General features: G+C 30.9%; 1 long non-coding RNA gene and 1 other non-coding gene across 2 annotated transcripts; one reads left to right on the top strand and one right to left on the bottom strand.

Moving 5' to 3' along the window:
• The first annotated feature begins 715 nt into the window (after positions 1-715).
• LOC109617185 (uncharacterized) lies at positions 716-23,350 on the top strand. The gene is made up of 4 exons (XR_010709180.1): positions 716-1,081; positions 20,838-20,892; positions 22,032-22,145; positions 23,263-23,350. It is a non-coding gene; the product is annotated as an uncharacterized protein (transcript).
• LOC117685618 (uncharacterized) lies at positions 6,428-19,988 on the bottom strand. Its single transcript, XR_010709178.1, has 5 exons — positions 19,641-19,988; positions 11,875-11,955; positions 11,527-11,608; positions 7,752-7,837; positions 6,428-7,167 (listed from the first exon to the last, which is right to left on the bottom strand). It is a non-coding gene; the product is annotated as an uncharacterized lncRNA (long non-coding RNA).
• Positions 23,351-24,917: the final 1,567 nt, after the last annotated feature.

Raw genomic sequence — 24,917 nt, 5'->3', positions numbered from 1 at the left:
TGGAATGAAACTTTTATACGTCGATTTAGGTGGAAGCGTTTTTATATTACAACGATCTAACTAATAATACTCTATAGACAATAGAACCGAACTTCAACTGTTTATCTATATTTTACTTCCTCTTATAACTTAACATCCTTTCATCTTTACAAAAAGTTCAAGATGAAAAATAATAACAGTGTTGTTTTGAAATAATCAAGGCTGTGATTAGTTCGTCAGAAGCTGAAAAAAACCCAATACAAATAATTATGCCTCTTTTATTATCACTAGTATCTACAAGCTAACTCGTGAGTAGATAAGAAACAGCTCAAGGATGTCAGACTGAAAAAAGATCGTCTGTGTATGTTTTAACAGTGCCAAAATATTATATTTAAGTTTATTGAGATATATTTTAAATTCTTACTTAAAATTTGAGTAGAAACATCATACTAAGGATGTATAGGGAAAAAATTATCATTAAATGAAAAAGAAGTTGTTTCACTTATTACCTGTATGTAAAGATTTATAATATTAAGTGATATTGTTTTCTTGCTTTGATATTAGTCCTGTATGAAACCGAATTTACATAAGCAATGAAAGCGAATAAATGGACCATCGATTTTGTATAATAAATTTTTAAAACATATTGATATGAATAGGGCAAATGTTTACTGATTGGTTAATCCTTACGAATGAATGTTTGAACTGTTGTATAAATTCTAAGTTAATGTTAAATACCTTATCAATGTATGAGTAGCCATTATGTAAATGTAGATGACGAGGACCTAAAATGAAATTCTTGGCAGTGATTTTATGTATTCATTGTTTAACATTGATATATTCTTCCGGACAATATTTACTTTCTTCTTCGTACTTCATTAAACAAGGGCATGTTTCCGAAACCACTGATCTGGGCGTTTTCGCGGTTCACAAACTCGAAATTCCGTCTATTGTAGAGTGTGCATTGCAGTGTGGAATGAGTTTACTTTGTAATGCTTTTGACCTTTGTACCTTTGACGGTTATTACACGTGTCGATTCCGCAGTGGACACGCAAACCCTTCAAATACCACTACACGATGTGAACTTTTCGAAAATACAACTGTAAGTACAGCTTTTTACGAACTTTAGAACTTGTAACATTTTTTTTTTAAATATTAAACGAGCAGGCAGAATCCTGCTTCAAAATTTGAACAAATAATTTTCTTTCAGGGTAAAGTAACTAAATAAATAATTTTTGGTCATTTAAGAATATTCATTGACAAATGATTTTTATTACCTTACTCATAAGTTTTAAAGGGGAAAACAAACTGGTTAAGTTTGATATCCTTGTCAAACCTTGTTCGAAAGGGGGAAGGAGTGACAGAAAAAATGGAAATGATATCTCTTGTAAGTTTTTTTATATCTTAAAAGACAATGTTACCAAATACAGTATGTTATATTTTAAAGATTATAACGGGTGATAAATTATAAATTAAATAAACCTAAATCTTACCAAATGGGGATAAATAAGTGTCTTTCTTTACCTCTGGATATAATACATATCGTATTATTGTGTTTAACGTAAGCGTACATTTGCACGAAAAAATCAAGTGTATTCAATTTATTGGCATCACAACCGCCATTGAAATGTAATCCATAGTAAAAAAAAATATATATGCTCTGTATAAAGAATTTTTCGTTCTAATTTTTGAAAAATGGAAAAACTATACTAAGTTTAAAATTTTGGTCAAAAATAATTTTTTTCGATTTTAACGTTTACAATGCTCCGGTAATGTATTTTTAATAGGCAATCAAAATTTGAGTGTCATTTGTTGAGTTATAAGCGAGTTACAGAGCTTAAAATATTCTTCCCTATACAAAGCTTTGTACATTTTGAAGTTGAAGTAAATATTCCAGTTTTAGTCCTGAAATGAATGTGTTAATTTTTAGGAACCATTTTTTATGCTTAAAATGAATGAGAAGATACAGAATCAGCTTGAAAAATATTTTTTACTGGACACGAGCCTTGTTTAGCTGATGAAGAATAGTGAGCCCTGTATCTTGCTTAAAACTTATCGACTGGCACCCAAATTTCATTTGATCGTTAGAAAGGCATTCCTAAAGCATTGTATATAATAAAAACATAAAAATAAAATTTGACCAAAATTGTGACCATGCCCTTTAAAGGGGCATGGCCACGATTTCGGTCAAATTTTATTTTTCTGTTTTTATTATTTACAATGCTTTTTGAAAGCATTTCTAATGATTAAATGAATCTTGAGAGTTCGTCGTAGAGATATGAGCAAGATACAGGGCTCACAATTCTTTGTCATGTAAACAAGGCTCGTGTTCTGTTTTTGTTTACATGGGTTCAATATACCAGTAAAAAATCTTTTTTCAAACTGATTTGTATATCTTCTTATTCATTTAAAGCATAAATAGAAATTCCCTAACGTTTAACACATTATTTTTAGTATAAAACTGGAATTTACACTTCAACATTAAAAATGTAAACAAAAGAGCTTTGTTTACATAGCAAAGAATTGTAAGCGCTGTATCTCACTTATAACACGAAGACTGACACTCAAATTTTGGTCAACCAATACAAATGACTTACTAAAGCATTGTGAACATTAAGCACGGATAAAAAAAAATTTGACCAAAATCGTGCCCATGCCCCTTTAACATACACTCCTAAATTTTCACTGAATTATTTGAGGGAAATCAATAAAGTTCAATCGCACTTTCCTGGGCCTTCCTGCAGAGCTCGGAAAACGACCTCTTATGCATATCGAAAGCATTTATGTGACTACTTCTATTCTTTTAAAAAATGTTTTTATTTTAATATAAATTTCATGGCAATGTATCGTATGTTGGTGTCTGAACTACAACTAAACTCATTGATTTAAACTTATCACGAACACTGCAAAGCTGAGCATCCCCTCGCGAAATGAAATTTTGTGGGGAGGGGGATACATTATTTAGGATAACTTATTGATGTAATTAAAGAGACCATATATATTTACACTGTATTGTATCCATGGAAGGGGAGAGGGTCATTAACGTAATTGTACAAATTCTCCCATTACTAGTGAAAACACATAATAAATGTTTTAAACTTAGGTAGTTATTTTATTCGGTTTATTCAGTGACATACATTAGGCATTCAGACAATAAGTATAGGCTAATTTAAGTTCCATTATGAATATGAAACACAGCTAAGATAAAGCGATTTGAAGTATGTCTTATGGAAAAATTCGAGTAAGTATGTCCGAATTTTAACTCCAGTTGTTTTAAAAGAGTAACACACCTACAGTGATAAACATGAAAGTTATCCACGGTTAATAATTTTGACGAAATTTGTCAAATTGTCTTCTGAATTATAAACCTGTTCTTTTCTCTAGTAATTCGGGAAATACAGTCCAAAATTCGACTCAAACGGCTGCTTGTTTTGAATCAATTCAAAAAAACTTAATATTCTACTCTGACTTCAGTTTTTTCTCTTTGGACATCTTTCTAACTCCCCATTTTTATAAAGCATTTGTTTCTTACCTTTACAAGGCCTAAATCCAATAAAATATAAAGTTGTTGATTTGAAGTGTTTTCTTTCGTGAAGCGGAAATATTTAATGTCAAGTTGTACATACAAACAAACGAATATGAAAGCCATGTCAAAGATATTTCCGACGGTTTCAATCTCGACTTCGAAACTCTTAGGGAAAAGTTCAGCAACCAGGCACGAGAGCTGAGAAGCATGATGGACAATCTGAAATACATTCAACATACATCAGAAAATGCACTAACTTTAGCTAACCAAAATCAACAATACTCACAAAAAAATAATATCAAATTTCTGAAATGGGAAGAAAAGCAGACCGAAAACCTGTGAGATGACTTATGTCACATACTGAAATCAACCATCAACATTGATCTCGCACCTGCAGACGTCATTGCGATTCATAGGGTCCCAGGAGGTGCCAGGGACGGTCCAAGGCCAGTGATAGCGAAATTCCGCGACACGGAAACAAAGGTCAAGGTGATAAAGAACCGTTCGCAGGACAAGCTCAAAAAACATTTTATAATGTTTGATCATTTAACCCCGATGAACGCTAAGCTTATGCGCGACCTCAAAGACGACCCCAGGATCCACTCAGCATGGCACTTCAATGGTAAAGTGTTCGCTCTCGATAATGACGGCAAGAGACATAAATTCGACATCCTAGATAATGTCAGCGAGAAACTTAAGCACCGGCGCTAACCATGCTAACTTTTCAGTTTTGAACGCGGAGTAACTGTAAGGTTTTGACCTCGGGATCGGGATTCAACGATTGACATTCGGGTTCAATGTTTTGTGTTGTTTGTTTACATGCGTGGAAGTTATGTGAGTGTGAGAGAGAGTGTTCGTCCTTTACAATTAAATTACGTGTTTTTTGGATGCATCTAGTATTGGTAAGTGGCTGCGTAGATTGTTTTCAATATTTTGATCATTTCACTTTAGTTTATATTTTTCTGTTCACCTTTGATACCATATGATTTTTTTGTTTTTGTTTTTGTTTTGTTTTTTGTTTTTGTTTTTGTTTTTTTTTTTTTTGGTTTAATTCTTTTGGTATTTTTTCAATTTAAGCAGCCTCTACCAATTAGATTGAGTGTGAGAGAGTGAGCATGCGTGAAAGAATATTTAAAAAAAACTGTATTGAATTTATTTATTATGTTTCTTGAGAGTAAAATAAAAAAAAAAAAAAAAAAAAAAAAAAAAAAAAAAGTTGTACATACAAAATTATTTCTTCACATAATTACTTGCAAATGGACAGAGTTTGTCCTTACACCCTGCTAATAAAGTGTACAACATTGATAAATATACATGCGAGAGTTATATTTAAATTTTGCTTAAAATACTGAAAAGGACACACACACACACACACACACACACACACACACACACACACACACATACTCGTAAAGACATGAAACTCACTACACATGACTTCTCACCAGAGAGTCACTACACTATTTTCTAAGGGTCGTGAAGAAAAAATTTGAGCAAATTTATAAAAGACTGTCTACTCTTATTAGCCTAGGGGGCTGATAATTCGTAAATTCATTATATTAAAAATTTGGGTTTTCCCCTGAACTCCACTACATCAGACCACGTGACCCACCAGTTAGACACACATGATTCTCACTACATTGTCAGGTTTGAAATACACACATGAAACTGACTACTTACATTAATTTTACTTATTTATCCCATCTTCTCATTATCAAATGATTTGATACACCATACATTCTTTGTACAGTTTTCTAAAGAATTATAGCACACAAGTTTTGTGATTTATAGTGGATTTTAAATAACGTATGTGGCAACGCACTTTGCGAAAATTACACACTTAAAAAAAATAAAACGCGTTAAACTTAGGACTAAGCTAACGCAGTTTGAATAAAAAATTCAAAGTGCGTTATGAAGGAACTTCAACATTTTTTATTATCGAAACACTTAACGCACTTTAAAAAAAATATGTTTTTAAATAGAAAAATCTGGAATTGAATTTCTAATTTGCTGATTGTATGATGAATTGTTAACACTAGTAAATCTCATTAACCGTCTTTAAGAACGGGGTGGGTGTGGGTTAACCAATCATACAGGTCAATTACCAGTGCATCATTTACTAGTAATTGATTTCAGGAAGAAGGTTGCCTACCCCTTATCTTTCTATCCAAAACGTATGATATTCAGCAACTTGAAGTAAACGTTTCTGACATAGCCCAATGTATCAGATAAGAAGTACATTAATTTTGCTGCATAGACAATAAAAAGGAAAAGGGCAATTGCTACGCTATGCAGTTTATGTCATATTTGGATAATTTAAAACTCCTGATTTGTTCTTGTGTAAATTGTCAAACTACGTAAGCTTATGAGAAAAAAATTCTAATCGAGAAACTGTTTATAAAGTAAGCTGAGAATGCATTGGATTCTTTTTTTTTTTTTAAATATATCCCGTTGAGCTAAACAATATCAAACCAAGGTTAAAACAATCAGTTATTGTATGTCAATAAAAGTATCAATTATTTGGACCAAATTCTGGACAGTTTTTAATAATATCGACGATATCAACGTACTTTGAAAAAAAAATAAAAGCGCGTTTAACTGGTTCCAAAACTACTAGTAACACACTTTGAATTTTTTTCAAAGTGCGAAATATTTCAAAGTGCATGTAACAAACCTATAAATCTTTGAATAAACCCAATTATTTGTTTTTCAATTATTTTTTTGATTTTTGAATAGCTAAAACCGAATGTTGTTATTAGAACAACTAATGGACCGTGGCAGTTTAGTTATTGAAAGAGAAAAACTATCACAGGCCCCTTCTACCTACATGTACATGTATATCACACGCATATACAAGCATCCATCATCTTTCATTTTCAGCCAAAGCTGTATGGTTATTTAAAGACAGAATGACGGCACAACTTCTGAGTAGAGCACTAGTTTTAATGGTGAAATTACAGATTATGATATAAAAATTCACATTGATTATTTCTACATAATATTGCAAGGCATATACAAAAACAAGATCATGCATTAGCTAAGCTTATTTCATGCTAGGATCTAGAGGGAGGTCAGGGGGGTCTGAACCCCCCCCCCCTTGCAAAATTAAAATTTCTTTAAATTACATTATAAAATTACCAAAAATATGCCTCGTACCCCCCCCCCCCCCCCCGACAAACTCAAATAACCGTTCGACCCCCCTTGAATTCTTTTTGGATCCGCGCATGTATTTTTTGACGTAGTGATGTTGATACATTAAAATTAAAATGAATATCAATGATTATGAAAGTAATTAAGACATTACATTAGACTCTGACTTTTTATTGAGTATTACTAAAACATTTAAATATTAATATGAACAAGGCAATATGATCGTTTAGGAACATTAAAACAGCAAAATATGTACATTGTATAACCAAACTTTCAATGCTACTGAATTTACACGTACATGTACACGTAAAAAGTGTATTAATTCTCTCATATCTTCATTTTTGGGAGAATACATGAAAACCACACGATCAATAAAAAATGTACCAGAGTTTCATTATCATTTCTAAACCAGTATTGATTAAAGCAATATTCATGGCGTAGATTTTTTTCCGTTGACACTACTGGTCCTCAATCGTCTATCTAGGAAGTTAACCTATGTCTGAACACTGGTGCTGCAACACAAAAATACTTGTCAAAATATAAATTCTGAGAATGTGTTTCATCTCTGTAAAGCAAGACTTTTAAATGTACTTTTTTCAGATTTTATGCAATACTAAAAGGTATCACTACTCATTCTCTCTCTCTGTCTCTCTGTATCTCTGTCTTCCTCTCTCTCTCTGTCTCTCTCTCTCTCTCTCTCATAACTATCAATGAAAAACACATGTAGAGGCATTAAGTTTAAAATTCACTTTACACTTTAAATTCACACACTATCTCCCTCTCTGTCTATTTTAACTTTTCCCTGTCTCTCAATTTTTTTTAATGCCTTATTTCAGTTTAATGCTGTTATCCCTTTTTTACACACATCTAGTGACATTCAGGAAAAGTGTATCAATGATGAATTAACTTCATATTGATGAAAACTAAAAGCAGTTTTCTCTGTATTCTCTTTCTCTTGTTTTTTATTTCTCCCCTCTCTATTCATCTCTCTTTATTTATTTATTTTCTCTCTCTCTCTCTCTCTCTCTCTCTCTCTCTCTCTCTCTCTCTCATGCTTATTTCTTTTTAAGAAATAACATTTAATTTATACATTTACCTTAATATGTATAATCTTAGACAATAACTTTTCCATGTGAGACAAACACTTTTCTCAGGAAACCTCATTTAGCTTGGATATTTTTCCTGAAAGCATAAGACAACAATAAACATAAAAAAATATTTTGTTTACTTTGTTTTACTCTTATAAAAAAGGCTATGTTTTGTTATACAAGGAAGTTTTTAGAAATGTATAATTGACCTTCATAAAAGTGTTCAAATATTGCTGCTGTGGTTATGTTCTACATGATCTCTCTCTCTCTCTCTCTCTCTCTCTCTCTCTCTCTCTCTCTCTCTCTCTCTCTCTCTCTCATTTGAACACATTTCTTTTAAAAGTCCTCTAACTCCCTCTCTACCTTCTGCAAAATGTCTTTGTCTCTAACTTTGTTTCAATTTCACTGACTCTCTCTCTCTCTCGCTCTCTCTCTCTCTCTCTCTCTCTCTCTCTCTCTCTCTCTCTCTCTCTCTCTCTCTCTCTCTCTCTCTAATTGCCATCACATTTAGTTATTTACACACATGTAGTGACATTCAGGTAAAGTATCTCAATAGAACAAAAATCCCTTGATTTAAACAAAATGTTTTAATAAGTCCTCTAACTTCCTCTCTCTCTTCCGCTTTAATTTCTTTATCTTTAACTTATTTTCTATCAACTTCTTTCTCTCTTTTAAATGAACATTACTTTTGATTATCTACACTCATAGTGAAATTCAGGTTAAGTATCTCAATAAATAAAAAAAAAATTACCTCAGCTCCTTTGAAGAAAAAGCTGTAAAAAGGCCTCTCACTTCCTCTCTCCCTTTCAATCTAATTATTTTATCTCTTAATTTCTATCAATTTCTCTGACTTTTTCAAACAGACATCACATTTCGTTATTAACACTCATGTAGTGACATTCAGGTCAAATATCTAAATTGAAAAACATGTTTTACTTAAACAAAATGTTAATAATTCCTCTCTCTTCCTCTCTCCCTTTTGATATAATTCCTTTAAATCTAACTTAGTCTCTCTCTCTCTCTCTCTCTCTCTCTCTCTCTCTCTCTCTCTCTCTCTCTCTCTCTCAAATTGACATCAAATTTAGTTATTTACACATATGTAGTGACATTCAGGTAAAGTATCTAAATTGAAAAAATACTTCATTTATACAAAACAGTTGTATTAAGTCTCACTTACTATCTTTCCTCCACTCTGATTTCTTTATCTTATATTTCCTCTCTCTCTCTCTCTCTCTCTCTCTCTCTCTCTCTCTCTCTCTCTCTCTCTCTCTCATATTAACATCACATTTAGTAATTTACACTCATGTAGTGACATTCAGGCAAAAAAATTCAATAGAAAAAATTGCTTCTTTTGAACAAAAAGTTTTAATACTTCCTCTATCTTTCACTTTTTCTACCGAACTGATTTCTTTCTCTCTTATTTTCTATTAAATTATCTCTCTATTTTCCAATTGACATTACATTTAGTTATAAACACACATGTACTAACATTCAGTAAAAGTATCTCAATTAACAACAAAAAATTACCTCCTTTGAAGAAAAAGTTGTAATAAGTCCTCTCACTTCCTCTCTCCCTTTTGATCTAATTCCTTTATCTCTAAATTTATATCTATTTCTCTGACTTTTTTCAAAAAGACATTACATTTAGTTATTTACACACATGTAGTGACATTCAGGTCAAATATCTAAATTGAAAAACATGTTTTACTTAAACAAAATGTTAATAATTCCTCTCTCTTCCTCTCTCCCTTTTGATATAATTCCCTTAAATCTAACTTAGTCTCTCTCTCTCTCTCTCTCTCTCTCTCTCTCTCTCATTCTCTCTCAAATTGACATCAAATTTAGCTATTTACACGCGTGTAGTGACATTCAGGTAAAGTATCTAAATAGAAAAAATACTTCATTTATACAAAACAGTTGTATTAAGTCTCACCTACTATCTTTCCTCCACTCTGATTTCTTTATCTTATCTCTCTCTCTCTCTCTCTCTCTCTCTCTCTCTCTCTCTCTCTCTCTCTCTCTCTCTCTCATATTAACATCACATTTAGTAATTTACACTCATGTAGTGATATTCAGGCAAAAAAATTCAAAAGAAAAAATTGCTTCATTTGAACAAAAAGTTTTAATACTTCCTCTATCTTTCTCTTTTTCTACCGAACTGATTTCTTTCTCTCTTATTTTCTATTAAATTCTCTCTCTATTTTCCAATTGACATTACATTTAGTTATAAACACACATGTACTGACATTCAGTTAAAGTATCTCAATTAACAACAAAAAATTACCTCCTTTGAAGAAAAAGTTGTAATAAGTCCTCTCACTTCCTCTCTCCCGTTCGATCTAATTCCTTTATCTCTAAATTTATATCTATTTCTCTGACTTTTTTCAAAAAGACATTACATTTAGTTATTTACACACATGTAGTGACATTCAGGTCAAATATCTAAATTGAAAAACATGCTTTATTTAAACAAAATGTTAATAATTCCTCTCCCTTCCTCTCTCCCTTTTGATCTAATTCCTTTAAATCTAACTTAGTGTCTATCAACCTCTCTCTCTCTCTCTTTCAAATTGACATCACATTTAGTAATTTACACTCATGTAGTGACATTCAAGCTAAAAATGTCAAATGAAAAAAATTGCTTCATTTGAATAAAAAGTTTTAATACATCCTCTCTCTCTCTCTCTCTACCGAACTGATTTCTTTCTCTCTTATTCTCTCTCTCTCTCTCTCTCTCTCTCTCTCTCTCTCTCTCTCTCTCTCTCTCTCTCTCTCTCTCTCTCTCTCTCAAATTGACATCACATTAAGTTATTTACATGCATGTAGTGACATTCAGGTAAAGTATCTAAATAGAAAAATTACTTTATTTATACAAAAAGTTGAAATTTGCCATCTCACTTCCTATCTTAATCCCTGTACTCTAATTTCTTCAACTTTTATTTCCTTTCAACTTCTCTCTCTCTCTCTCTCTCTCTCTCTCTCTCTCTCAAATTAACACCACATTTAGTTATTTACACTCATGTGGTGACATTCAGGCAAACATTTTTAAAGAAAAATTTGCTTCATTTGAACAAAAAAACATGTCCTCTATCTTCTTCTCTCCCTTCCAATCCGATTTCTGTTTTCATATTTTCTATTAAGTTATCTGTCTCTCTTTTTCAAATTGACATAACATTTAGTTATTTACACACTTTTAGTGACATTCAGGTAAAGTATCTCCATAGAAAAAAATTGCTTCACTTAAAACAAAAAGTTTTATTAAGTCCTCTCACTTCCTCTCTCCCTTCCAATCTAATTCCTTTGTTTCTTATTTTCTATCAAGTTTTCTGACTTTTTTTCAAATAGACATTACATTTAGTTATTTACACATATGTAGTGACATTCATGTATTATATCCAAATAGCAAAAATGCTTCATTTTTTTCCCAATAATTCTTCTCTCTCTCTCTTCCTCTCTCCCTTCCAATCTAATTCCTTTAAATCAAACTTAGTGTCTATCGACTTCTCTCTCTCTCTCTTTCAAACTGACATCACATTTAGTTATTTACACGCATGTAGTGACATTCAGGTAAAATATCTAAATAGAAAAATTACTTCATTTATACAAATTAGTTGTATTAAGTCATCTCACTATTTCTCCCCTTCAATCTAATTCTCCCTCTCTCTCTCTCTCACTCTCTTTCTCTCTCTCACACGCACACACACACACATAGCATTTTTCTTTTTCTGTTATTATTTGTAATAGTTAGTTGTTTACAATAAGTAACAAAAATTATACTGATACCTTCAAAAGCATCTTTTTAAACATCTGCATCAAAAAAATATCAGTCATTGTCTGCAGATGCTTTCCATTTTGGGCCATTTCTCTTAAAGGAAAATGTAGAAAAATTTCAGATATGCATAGTATCATTCACAATTAATTGTTCATTCTTAATTTCTTAATAATCATATATATTGTATACAGTAATATATAATTATATAAAGAATTTAATTCAGCTCACTCAGATCAAATGTAAAAGTATTACTCATAGACACTAAAGTACAAATAAAGCGTCTTTCTCTTCTATATCCCTCTTTCTTTTTTTCCCTTAAGCATGTGTTTGTTTACAGTAAGAAAAAAATTGTTCATTACCTGGAAAAGCACAATATCCAACATCTACATCATAAGGCACATCAGTCACTATTTACAAACAAAATTTTTGGTTTTGAGTCTCTAAAAGAAAATGTAAAAAAGAAGAATAATATTGGTTACATGTTGAGTTCATTAATGCAATGAAATAATCACCGTGAGTATATAAAATAATCCTTTTGTAAAGTATTGGACCCCCATGAGGAAACCAATATCTTTTGCTTTTAACTTGAGAAAATCAGTATACATTATGTACATGTAATTGATTATTAAAAAAAACAAACCTATATCACCATTATAGTTTAAATAAAAATCCTTTCCTATTGAACTAAATAGACCTCCATGAGGACACCCATGCTTTTCATTTCAACGTTCAAAATTCAGTTTACTTATTCACTCCAAAAACCTCATAAATATTCTTGGATCTTTACTTCTACCCTGATTTGTCTTAAATTACATTGACACTAAGAAATATTCACCATTAGTTTAAGTAAAAATTCTTTCCTGTTGAACTTAGAACCCCATGAGTAAATTTATACTTTTAATTTTAACGATACAAATTCAGTATACTTGATCACTAAGGAAACTCCCTAAATTTATTTAAATCAATATTTGTACCCTTATTTATCCTAAATTACACAAATACTATGTAATATTTACCATTAGTTTAAGTAAAAATCCTTTCCTATTGAACTTACACACCCATGAGGAAATTCATTCTTTTCATTTTAACATTATAAAATCAGTAAACTAAATCACTTAGGAAACCCCTTAAATCATTTTCAATCAATATTTGTACCCTAATTAATCTAAATTACACTAAAACTAAGAAAAAATAACCATTAGTGTAAGTAAAAATCCTTTCCTGTTGAACTTAGACCCCAATGAAGAAACCCACACTTTTCATTTTAACGTTCTAAACTCAGTATACTTAATCACAAAGGAAACCCCTTAAATCTTTTTCAATCAATATTTGTACCCTAATTTATCTTTAATTACACTAATACTAAAAAATTATCACCACTAGTTTAGGTAAAGTCCTTTCCTGTTAAATTTAGACTCCCATGAGGAAACCCATAATTTTCATTCAACGTTCTAAAATCAGTATACTTATTCACTTCGGAAACCCCCTAAATATTTTTCAGTCAATATTTATTCCCTATTTTATACTTTATGACTTTTTTTATTACATAAACACTAAAAAAAAAAAACCATTGGTTTAAGTCAAAATCCATTCCTGATGAACTTGGACTCCCATGAGGAAACCCATAATTTTCATTTTAACGTTCTAAAATCAGTATACAGCTTATTCACTTAGAAAACCCCTAAAATCTTTCTCAATCAATATTTGTACCCTAATTTATCCTAAACTACATTAACACTAAGAAATAATCACCATTAGTTTAAGTAAAAGTTCTTTCCTATTGAACTTAGACCCCATTGAGGAAAACCATATACTTTTTATTTTAACGTTCTAAAATCAGTATGTTTTCACATAGGAAACCCCTTAAATCTTTCTTCAGTCAATATTTGTACTCTAATTTATCCTAAATTACACTAATGGTAAGAAATATTCATCATTAGTATAAATAAAAATTCTTTCCTATTAAACTTAGACTCCCATGAGGAAACCCATAATTTTAATTTATTAATAAACGTTATGAATTCAGTATACTTATTCACTTAGGAAACCCCTTAAATCTTCTTCAATCAATATTTGTATCCTAATTTATCCTAAACTACACTAAAACTAGGAAATAATCATCATTAGTTTAAGTAAAAATCCTTTCCTATTAAACTTAGACCCCCATGAGAAAACTCATACTTTTCATTTTAACGCTCTTAAATCAGTATACTAAATCACTTAGGAAACCCCTTAAATCTTTTTCAATCAATATTTGTACCTTAATTTATTCTAAATTACACTAATACTAAGAAATAATCACCATTAGTGTAAGTTAAATCCTTTTCTGTTATATTTAGACTCCCATGAGGAAACCCATAATTTTCATTTTAACGTTATAAAATCAGTATACTTGATCACTTAGGACACCCCCTAAATCTTTTTCAATCAATGTTTGTGCCCTAATTTATCTTAAATTACACTAAAACTATGAATTAATCATCATTAGTTTAAGTAAAAATCCTTTCCTATTGAACTTAGACTTCCATAAGGAAGCCCTTAATTTTCATTTTAACGTTCTAAAATCAGTATAGTATTTATTTTGGAAACCCCCCCCCCCCCCCCCTTAATTTTTTAAATCAATATTTGTATCCTAATTTATCTTAAATTACACTAATACTAAGAAATAATCACCATTAGTTTAAGTAAAAATCCTTTTTTATTGAACTTAGACTCCAATGAAGAAACCCATAATTTTGATTTAAACGTTATGAATTCAATATACTTATTCACTTGGGAAACCGTCTAAATCTTTTTCAATCAATATTTTTACCCTAATTTATCCTAAACTACACTAATGTTAAGAAATAATCATCATTAGTTTAAGTAAAAATCCTCTCCTATTGAACTTGGGTAGACCCTGATGAGGAAACTTATATTTTTCATTTTAACACTCTTAAATCAGTATACTAAATCACTTAGGAAACCCCTTAAATCTTTTTCAATCAATATTTGTACCCTAATTCATCCTAAATTACACTAATACTAAGAAATAATCACCGTTAGTGTAAGTTAAATCCTTTTATGTTAAATTTAGACTCCCATGAGGAAACCAATAATTTTCATTTTAACGTTATAAAATCAGTATACTTGATCACTTAGGACACCCCCTAAATCTTTTTCAATCAATATTTGTACCCTAATTTATCCTAAACTACATTAAAACTAGGAAATATTCATCATTAGTTAAAGTAAAAATCCTGTCCTATTGAACTTAGACCCCCATGAGGAAACTCATACTTTTCATTTTAACGCTCTTAAATCAGTACCGGTATACTAAATCACTTAGGAAACCCCTTAAATCTTTTTCAATCAATATTTGTATCCTAATTTATCTTAAATTACACTAATACTAAGAAATAATCACCATTAGTGTAAGTTAAATCCTTTTCTGTTAAATTTAGACTCCCATGAGGAAACCCATAATTTTCATTTTAACGTTATAAAATCAGTATACTTGATCACTTAGGACACCCCCTAAATCTTTTTCAATCAATGTTTGTGCCCTAATTTATCTTAAATTACACTAAAACTATGAATTAACCATCATTAGTTTAAGTAAAAATCCTTTCCTATTGAACTTAGACTTCCATAAGGAAGCCCTTAATTTTCATTTTAACGTTCTAAAATCAGTATAGTATTTATTTTGGAAACCCCCCCTTAATTTTTTAAATCAATATTTGTATCCTAATTTATCTTAAATTACACTAATACTAAGAAATAATAACCATTAATTTAAGTAAAAATCCTTTTTTATTGAACTTAGACTCCCATGAAGAAACCCATAATTTTGATTTAAACGTTATGAATTCAGTATACTTATTCACTTGGGAAACCGTCTAAATCTTTTTCAATCAATATTTTTACCCTAATTTATCCTAAACTACACTAATGTTAAGAAATAATCATCATTAGTTTAAGTAAAAATCCTCTCCTATTGAACTTGGGTAGACCCCGATGAGGAAACTTATATTTTTCATTGTAACACTCTTAAATCAGTATACTAAATCACTTAGGAAACCCCTTAAATCTTTTTCAATCAATATTTGTACCCTAATTCATCCTAAATTACACTAATACTAAGAAATAATCACCATTAGTGTAAGTTAAATCCTTTTCTGTTAAATTTAGACTCCCATGAGGAAACCAATAATTTTCATTTTAACGTTATAAAATCAGTATACTTGATCACTTAGGACACCCCCTAAATCTTTTTCAATCAATATTTGTACCCTTATTTATCCTAAACTACACTAAAACTAGGAAATATTCATCATTAGTTTAAGTAAAAATCCTATCCTATTGAACTTAGACCCCCATGAGGAAACTCATACTTTTCATTTTAACGCTCTTAAATCAGTATACTAAATCACTTAGGAAACCCCTTAAATCTTTTTCAATCAATATTTGTACCTTAATTTATTCTAAATTACACTAATACTAAGAAATAATCGCCATTAGTGTAAGTTAAATCCTTTTCTGTTAAATTTAGACTCCCATGAGGAAACCCATAATTTTCATTTTAACGTTATAAAATCAGTATACTTGATCACTTAGGACACCCCCTAAATCTTTTTCAATCAATGTTTGTGCCCTAATTTTTCTTAAATTACACTAAAACTATGAATTAATCATCATTAGTTTAAGTAAAAATCCTTTCCTATTGAACTTAGACTTCCATAAGGAAGCCCTTAATTTTCATTTTAACGTTCTAAAATCAGTATAGTATTTATTTTGGAAACCCCCCCTTAATTTTTTAAATCAATATTTGTATCCTAATTTATCTTAAATTACTCTAATACTAAGAAATAATCACCATTAGTTTAAGTAAAAATCCTTTTTTATTGAACTTAGACTCCCATGAAGAAACCCATAATTTTGATTTAAACGTTATGAATTCAGTATACTTATTCACTTGGGAAACCGTCTAAATCTTTTTCAATCAATATTTTTACCCTAATTTATCCTAAACTACACTAATGTTAAGAAATAATCATCATTAGTTTAAGTAAAAATCCTCTCCTATTGAACTTGGGTAGACCCCGATGAGGAAACTTATATTTTTCATTTTAACACTCTTAAATCAGTATACTAAATCACTTAGGAAACCCCTTAAATCTTTTTCAATCAATATTTGTACCCTAATTCATCCTAAATTACACTAATACTAAGAAATAATCACCATTAGTGTAAGTTAAATCCTTTTCTGTTAAATTTAGACTCCCATGAGGAAACCAATAATTTTCATTTTCACGTTATAAAATCAGTATACTTGATCACTTAGGACACCCCCTAAATCTTCTTCAATCAATATTTGTACCCTAATTTATCCCAAACTACACTAAAACTAGGAAATATTCATCATTAGTTTAAGTAAAAATCCTATCCTATTGAACTTAGACCCCCATGAGGAAACTCATACTTTTCATTTTAACGCTCTTAAATCAGTATACTAAATCACTTAGGAAACCCCTTAAATCTTTTTCAATCAATATTCGTACCTTAATTTATTCTCAATTACACTAATACTAAGAAATAATCGCCATTAGTTTAAGTAAAAATCCTTTCCTATTGAACTTAGAATCCCAGGAAGAAACCCATAATTTTAATTTAAACGTTATGAATTCAGTATTGTTATTAGTTAGGAAACCATCTAAATCTTTTCAATCAATATTTGTACCCTAATTTATCCTAAACTACACTAATGTTAAGAAATAATCATCATTAGTTAAAGTAAAAATACTTTCCTTTTGAACTTAGACCCCCATGAGGAAACTTATATTTTTCATTTTAACGCTCTTAAATCAGTATACTAAATCACTTAGGAAACTCCTTAAATCTTTTTCAATCAATATTTGAACCCTAATTTATCCTAAATTATACTAATACTAAGAAATAATCACCATTAGTGTAGGTTAAATCCTTTTCCGTTCAATTTAGACTCCCATGAGGAAACCCATACATTTCATTTTAACGTTATAAAATCAGTATACTTGATTACTTAGGACACCCCCTAAATCTTTTTCAATCAATATTTGTACCCTAATTTATCCTAAATTACACTTATACTATGAATTAATCATCATTAGTTTAAGTTAAAATCCTTTCCTTTTGAACTTAGACTTCCATAAGGAAACCCTTAATTTTCATTTTAACGTTCTAAAATCAGTATAGTATTTATTTAGGAAACCCCCCCTAAATTTTTTCAATCAATATTTGTATCCTAATTTATCTTAAATTACACTAATACTAAGAAATAATCGCCATTAGTTTAAGTAAAAATCCTATCCTATTGAACTTAGAATCCCATGAAGAAACCCATAATTTTGATTTAAACGTTATGAATTCAGTATTGTTATTCACTTAGGAAACCATCTAAATCTTTTTCAATCAATAGTTGTACACTAATTTATCCTAAACTACACTAATGTTAAGAAATAATCATCATTAGTTTAAGTAAAAATCCTTTCCTATTGAACTTAGACTCCCATGAGGAAACCAATAATTTTCATTTTAACGCTCTTAAATCAGTATACTAAATCACTTAGGAAACCATCTAAATCTTTTTCAATCAATATTTGTACCCTAATTTATCCTAAAATACACTAATACTAAGAAATAATCACCATTAGTGTAGGTTAAATCCTTTTCTGTTAAATTTAGACTCCCATGAGGAAACCCATACATTTCATTTCAACGTTATAAAATCAGTATACTTGATCACTTAGGACACCCCCTAAATCTTTTTCAATCAATATTTGTACCCTAATTTATCCTAAATTACACTAATACCGGTACTATGAATTAATCATCATTAGTTTAAGTAAAAATCCTTTCCTATTGAACTTAGACTTCCATAAGGAAACCCTTAATTTTCATTTTAACGTTCTAAAATCAGTATAGTATTTATTTAGGACCCCCCCCCCCTAAATTTTTTAAATCAATATGTGTACCCTAATTTATCTTAAATTACACTAATACTAAGAAATAATCACCATTAGTTGAAGTAAAAATCCTTTCTTATTGAACTTAGACTCCCATGAAGAAACCCATAATTTTAATTTAAACGTTATGAATTCAGTATACTTATTCACTTAGGAAACCATCTAAATCTTTTTCAATCAATATTTGTACCCTAATTTATCCTAAACTATACTAATGTTAAGAAATAATCATCAATAGTTTAAGTAAAAATCCTTTCCTATTGAACTTAGACCCCAATGAGGAAACCTGTACTTTTCATTTTAACGTTCTAAAATCAATCTGTACACTTAATCACTTAGGAAACCGTCTAAATCTTTTTGGATCATTATCTGTACCCAAATTTATCACAGATCGTACTAATATTAAGAAATAATCACCATTAGCTTAAGTAAATATCATTTATTTTGAAATTTAACCCCATGAGAAAACTCATCCCAATATGTTTCTATTAATATAATTATGTAACGTAATTCATCCGTATTTTTAATGAAATTGTACAATTGAAAAGGTATATCAATCAAATACATGTATGTGGAAACAGCATAACGATTCCACAGAACACAGCATTATGATTTTTAGAAAGATAGAGGAAATTAGGATTAAAAGTTGGCAATGTTTACAGAATGTTTTTAAACATGCATTATGATAAAAGCTATGCTGATTGAGGTTAAAAGATCACATATTTTGCTTTTAATACACATTATTTATTTAAAAGAATTAAATATAGACTCAGTGTTAACCAGTTGGGAAAAAATACCGCTAAATTGAGGAAATATCACCTATTTCTGATTAGGAATGGGGCCGAATTTCGGCCACTAAGAAGGTACTGATATATCCCTTAAAATATAAGTAATAATCTGTTCAATAATTAAATAAATCTTGAAATAAAATAGACACACTTTAATTCTAAATAAGTTACATTCCCTTCTTTGATTATGAATATGGCATTCGCATGATGTCAAAATTAGATCTCGTGTTCTCTTATCAGTGAAAAACTTAACAGGGAAGACAATGCCTGACCTTGTTATAGTCGTTTACCAGATTTATCTATTGGAATAGAATGACATAATTCCCTAGATATCGAAGAAAAAATGATACTTACTGTAAACAATTATTTCCATCTACGAGTAGGAAGTTCCGATTGCGCATGCGCTATTTATATCCAATGGAGGAAAGTGTGTAAAGTACTCTTATGGACTCCACGATGCGTGTAAAAAATCCACATACACACCGGAAACCCAAACATAGTACGATTTTATATTTTTTGAATCAAGTACGATGAGAAATAACGTTTCCGAACGATTTTACTTCCCACTACACGGGTGCATGTAGTGGGAAGAAAAAATGTAGTGGGATAAAACGTGTGTATTCATACTCGTGTAGTGGTATTCAGGTGCTTACAAACACACACACACACACACACACACACACACACACACACACACACACACACACACACACACACACACACACACAGAGCAGTGATGCTATATCCCCTTCACAACCAGTTGCGCGAGGAGATAAATATACTATAAGTGTTACTTTCAAGATTGCCTAGCGAATTCTTCAACTCTGGGAAGATACTCCATTTTGTATAATGATAAATATTCTAATATTTGTTAATGTCATTACATTGGAGGCGTTTTCTGAGCTCTGTCGGAGAGTGTTCGACTAATTCGATTCATAAATATGTCGTTCAAATTCAATACGTGATGTTGAGGCACACAAAAAAAACACCTTTACATGGACTGTTCCTAATATATTTTTTAAAAATTTCACAGCTACATTGTTTTAGCTTGTGTAATAAATACAAAGGTCTATGTCATTATTTATGATTAAATTAATATAAATCACTCCCGCACTTGAGCGTCAAGGACATCTAATGGATGTGTATACCTCTCACAATAATGGATTATTGCAGCTAAGATGATTTATTATAAAGATATCTATAGTTGTTTTTCTGTCTCTTACAGTTAACTCAATTGTATTCTTGATGTAATTTTACTCGACGGATTTTTATTTAACTTTTTACCCATTTTACGCCTTTTTAAATAATGTCATTTACGAATAAATATATTTGATTTGTGTTACATTGTTTCTTGTCTAAGTTACATTAGTATAGTAGTAAAACTCAATTAAGCCACTGAGTTCCATTTCACTTGTTAATAGCTTCTGCTTAATGTATATCCCTTAATATGGTCACCATATCATCAATTTATAATATTCTATTTGTCATGAACTCATTCGTTCATATTGTTATGTTCTTCTGTAAATTATTATGTTTTTTTCTTATTTTTAGAACAAAAACTGCCACAATGGAGCACTCTTAGGAGCTCAAGGACCGTGTGAGATCAGTAAGTTGATGTCACAAGGTAACGGCATCATAATAAAACTATGTGTCTGTATTCTTTATGGCGAAGTATAGAAGATATATCTTAACTCAATAAAAACTACGTGGCTGTATTTTATATGGTGAAGATATATCTTTACTCAATGATAAACTTTATTATACCTCAATATGATTATTCTATATAACGCGACATCTGATTAGTTCTGGACAATCACGTGACCAGGCAACAAATCGTAGTGTCTCCCGGGGAATAAATACCATGTCTCACCTTTTCGGAAATCTCGGGGGGTTTTCATCCCAAAAGTATGAAAAAGCCAATATGAGCATACGATGTTAACAAATATGATCAAATCAAAAATATTTAATCATTTATTTAAATTCTCTTTACGCTACAAAAATAAATTTTACTTTTTTTGATTTGAATCTATAAAAACAAAGATAGAAAATCAGAAAAACAAAAACAAAAATCACAACATTTTTGTCGAAAAACTATCAAAAATCGACGTATGTTGTATAATCATTTGTTGTTCGGTATAATAAAACTTTTATTGCATGATGGTGAGGAAAATATGAAGATTCATTCCCCCAGAAAAATTATATTTCCCTCGGGCATAGCCCTCGGGAAATCTTATTTTTCTTGGGGGAATAAAGCTTCATATTTTCCTCACCATCATGCAATAAATGTATATTGTGTCTGTATTTTTTATGATTAAAACTTATCTCAAATCATTACTAAACTGTCGTGTTTCCGACGACTTAATGGTTTTGAGGTTTTAGGTGTACTTATAGTTAATGGTTCACCTCTCTCTAATTTAGATATACCGCTTTTATTGAAACAATCTCGTGTTGATCAATTCAAAATCCTTTGAAAGTGAAAGGATATTTTTCATTTATTGTACAAAAATTACTTGTCTGGAAAAAAATCCAGTTACAGTCTAAGAACATCATATTCTGTGTGTTGACAAGCCAAAGGTGTGAGATGTTACCCTGGTTCAGGCATTTTATTTTTTGTTTATATGCAAATGGCTTAATTTTTTTATTTACCAGCCATACTTTTTTCAGGGTTTCTTTTTCTTTAAAACGAGACAATACGGTTACAATAAATCTCCCTCTTTTTTTTTTTTACCTTTTATACATTTCAAGATACTGATGAGTGCCAGAATGACCCATGTCTTAACGGAGCTACATGTACGAACACACCCGGCTCATTCAATTGTACATGTGACGCCGGATGGACCGGGATAATTTGTAATGAAGGTAAAAGACAATGAAATGCGTAAATTTTTATGTTTTTTTTTCATCAAATGCAAAATAAGCTTGTTTATAGATGTGGAGGTTGTCAATGTTAAAATGTCCCTCCCGTTAAAATAAGCATAATTTCTCAAATCCAACTTAAAACCAAATTCTCTTTTGCAAAAATTGAAATATTTTAAAGCTGACATGAATTCATAAAAGCATTCGGGCGCAGTATTAGTTTCGATCGCTCCTCTACTGCCATCGGGGTTATATACCGGTTGAGAAAGATACGGTCGGCTGCTTTCCGATCGAGGCATTCAGGTTGCACGGACTTCTAAATACGCGGACTACGCATTGTAGTAAAATGTTTGTGATTAAGAATAAAGGAAACAACAATCAATTAAATACAAGTTTAATTTATTCTTTAAAAGAACTCCCGTAGAATTAGTACTTTTTGCACAGAATGCGCTCCCTTACTTCGAACGTCGTTCATACAGAGTGCATAACGTCTGCGTCCTTTTGAAAACCCCGGCGTCACTACATCCAACACAATAGCTAAATGATAGTTAATCCATTAAAGTAAAACGTAACATCGTTCCATCGGTTTCTACAAAAAGGCCCCGTTTCTAAAATCCATGCGATTTTTGACATTGCTCGATCTGCTACATTGGTTTGCGCATGGTATAACAGTTACTACACAGGAGAACGGTTTACAATTATCGAGGGTGTTTTAAGTATCAATGCCTTAGTTTCAGTCTGTTTTGTTTCGTCTTTCATTGGGTATACCTTGCCAGTTTAGTGGTTGTCATATTAATTTTGTTCAACACGCGTTTCTACACGTCTTTTCGTCCAATGTAACGTGTTCGGGTGTATGAAATACCTGAAAACGGTTGAATAGAGCTCTTGGCCTTATATAGGGGGTGTGTAGCGACAAGCAGAAAACCCATAACTAATATTGCGGTAGTCGGAGTTAAAGGGAAATAATGCGGTTTTTTTTTAATTCATGTCAGCTTTCAGAACGAGGACTATTACATGGATTTTTATGTATTGATGTTGCTGTGTTGGGTATTTTTTTGATTGTTTTTCTAGTGTAGGTTATGGCTGAGATAAACAGCTAAAAATCATAATTAACTTTCAGATATCAATGAATGTCTGGACAATCCTTGTCACAACGGAGGAACATGCAGTAACAACGCTGGATCTTTCACGTGTACATGCGCAGATGGTTCACAGGGGTACTCTGTAATGAAGGTAAATGTATATTTCTCTTCCTCTCTCTGTCAATAAAAATGCCTTGCTCTTCTGTTTCTCTATTTCTTCCCGCCTCTTAATTCAATTTGATGTTTATCAACTCTCTGATTGTTATTTCTGTGTATTTGCCTTCCTGTCTTATGTTTGTCATTACCTCTCTAAATCCATACTTATCTATACAGTTTCATACTTGTAAACACTGTCATTTTATTTCAACTTTATTTTTTCTATTTGAGTAAAGAAATACACTGTCCGTTGGAGCTTCTGTTTGTAGGATATAATATCATTATTAGATCAATACAGGAATGTGTGACGTTTATATTCTTTTTAAAGAAGTCAGATCTAATTTTTAAATGTTTTACAAATTTATAAGCTGTAATTGACGCTGACGTATTTGAAATTATATCTAATTTTCAAACACTCAAATTTAAGGAACTGGTGTAAAGTACATCAAGTAATTTCAATTTTAGGTCACTGGAGTCACTCAGATAACTTATTGTAATTCGTATTTTACCGTCGTCGTCCGTGTTAATGCGACGCCCGTCGCGCGTTAACTTTTGCCCATTTATTACTTCGTAATGAAAACTCACCTTGGCCGTTTCTTTTAAAATATTTAAAATATTTCTACCAAAATTGTAAATTCCATAATTGTAGATTCCATGTGTGAAAGGGGTTTATCTCTAGGTTGATGCAAAAATGCTAGTTTAGTTTTGTTGCATATGTTAAAAAATCTTCTTTTTTTTCACGTGCTGATAATGAGTAGAAACTGACTATATTTACATTCTACTGTGTTTTTCCATTAAATTCCGTGATGTTTAAATGCCTCTAAATGCAATAAGTAGTCAAAGGTCAAATTGACGAGTTTTATTATGACGTCACAAACGTTGAACGCTGTAAACTGCAACGTCACAAGCGAAAATCAAAGTTCACGCTTGTGGCTGTTACTGTGGCTCTTCCATTAATATTAACTTACCCTTAGGATAAGATAGGAATTTTAAGGTATGAATCACATTTGCAGACAAGGCAAGAAGTTAAAAAAAAATGTAAATATAAGCATTAAATCATGATTTTTTGAAGTATACACTCTCATAACTGCAGCGGTGTGTGCATACAAATTTTCATAACGCGCTAACGCGCGTTACTCAATTTGTATGCACACACCGCTGCAGTTATGAGAGTGTATACTTCTAAAAATCATGATTCAATGCTATAGTATATTTAGAAGAACTATAAAGCTTTATACTTAAATTATAACATTTTATGACTTCTGGGTACAGAGTTAATAATTAACGTCAGGGGCAAAATGGTGATATAAAATGATTTACTACATACATGTATTAAATGTTTAAAAAATCGTTCTTTTTCTGCTGACACTTATTAGAAACTGACAACATATCAAGACAGACTATACAGCAATCATGACAATTATAAACTTGATTATCCTCGGGATAGGGATTCTAATTCCGGGACAGGACAAACATGAAGATAGTGTTAATGTAAACGATTTTTTTTACATAACGTTTGCTGACCCTAGGTAGAAAT

This window comes from Magallana gigas, chromosome 1, assembly GCF_963853765.1.
Source record: "Magallana gigas chromosome 1, xbMagGiga1.1, whole genome shotgun sequence".
Taxonomy (NCBI): domain Eukaryota; kingdom Metazoa; phylum Mollusca; class Bivalvia; order Ostreida; family Ostreidae; genus Magallana; species Magallana gigas.
This window is presented reverse-complemented; position numbering and strand designations above follow the sequence as displayed.